Source organism: Triticum aestivum, chromosome 5D (genome assembly GCF_018294505.1).
Source record: "Triticum aestivum cultivar Chinese Spring chromosome 5D, IWGSC CS RefSeq v2.1, whole genome shotgun sequence".
NCBI lineage: Eukaryota > Viridiplantae > Streptophyta > Magnoliopsida > Poales > Poaceae > Triticum > Triticum aestivum.
Window position 1 is genome coordinate 525887728 of NC_057808.1, and position 1483 is coordinate 525889210.

The window sequence follows — 1483 nt, forward strand, 5'->3', positions numbered from 1 at the left end:
TCTTTATAGGAGTAATTCTTATAAAATAAATATAGATCCGTCTGCTGATTGTAGTTTATGCATAAACACTGCTGGAACAGATTCTAATGGACTAGCAAAAAAAAAACAAATTCATGCCGTTTTTGCTAGTTCATTAGATCCTTCCGAATCACCACCGTGACTTTTGCGCTCGCCTATAAATTGATCGCCAATTCGCTCATCCTCTCCCATATCTCAACCCCCCCTCTCGCTTCTATATCTATCCATGGCGGCGACACCGGTGAAGCCGGCGAAGAACGTGGACAAGCCGCTCTTCACAGCGACGTTCAACGTCCAGAGCAGCTCCGCCGACTATGTCACCTTCATCACCGGCATCCGCAACAAGCTCGGCAACCCGGGCCACTTCTCCCACAACCGTCCCGTGCTGCCGCCGGTCGAGCCCAACGTCGCGCCGAACAGGTGGTTCCACATCGTACTGAAGACCGCGACGGCTAGCACCGGGCTCACGCTCGCCACCCGCCGACAACCTCTACTGGGAGGGCTTCAAGAGCAGCGACGGCACTTGGTGGGAGGCTGGGAGGTCACACCCGGCCTCATCCCCGGAGCCACCTACCTCGGGTTCGGCGGCACCTACCGCGACCTCCTTGGCGACACAGATAATCTGACCAACGTCGCTCTCGGCCGGCAGCAGATGGCCGACGCGGTGACCGCGCTCTACGGGCGCACCAAGGCCGATAAGACCTCCGGCCCGAAGCAGCAGCAGGCGAGGGAGGCGGTGACGACGCTGCTCCTCATGGTGCACGAGGCCACGCGGTTCCAGTCCGTGTCGGCTTTCGTAGCCGACCTGCTGCACCCCAAGGCGTTGGAGAAGAAGAGCGGGAAGATCGGCGATGAGATGAAGGCCCAGGTGAACGGGTGGCAGGAGCTGTCCGAAGCGCTGCTGAAGACGGACGTGAAGCCCCCGCCGGGAAAGCCGCCAGCGAAGTTCACGCCGATCGAGAAGATGGGCGTGAGGACGGCGGAACAGGCCGCCGCCACGCTGGGGATCCTGCTGTTGGTGGAGGTGCCGGGTGGGTTGACGGTGGCCGAGGGGCTACAGCTGTTTCGTGCGAGTGGGGGGAAATAGTTAGTTTTGCAGAAATGAGTATTGTATAACTCCAAATAAACATGCTACAGAGTGTGCGAATGATATAAATAAATAAACAAGTTACAGAGTGAGTGAATGATATAAATTAATAAATAAACATGTTACAGAGTGGGTGAGTTTATGCTGTGTGCAACCATAAAATTGCTATCCAACATATGCTTTCTATATACATCCTCACTCTTAGATACTCCCAATGTACCACAAATCCCCCCACCCCCACCCCGAAAATCTACATATTTTAGTAGTACCTTTTACCAGTAAAATCTCACACCTATATACATGGATATATTGCGCCATTTCAAGATTTTATTTATTTATTTATGTTTATGCACAGTTGCTATTCATTGAGCAACTTGA

The 1483-nt window shown here is 53.1% G+C and overlaps 1 pseudogene; it reads left to right on the forward strand.

Annotated features, from left to right (window-relative positions):
* Nucleotides 1–244: 244 nt before the first annotated feature.
* LOC123125973 (protein synthesis inhibitor II-like) lies at nt 245–1105 on the forward strand (annotated as a pseudogene).
* Nucleotides 1106–1483: the final 378 nt, after the last annotated feature.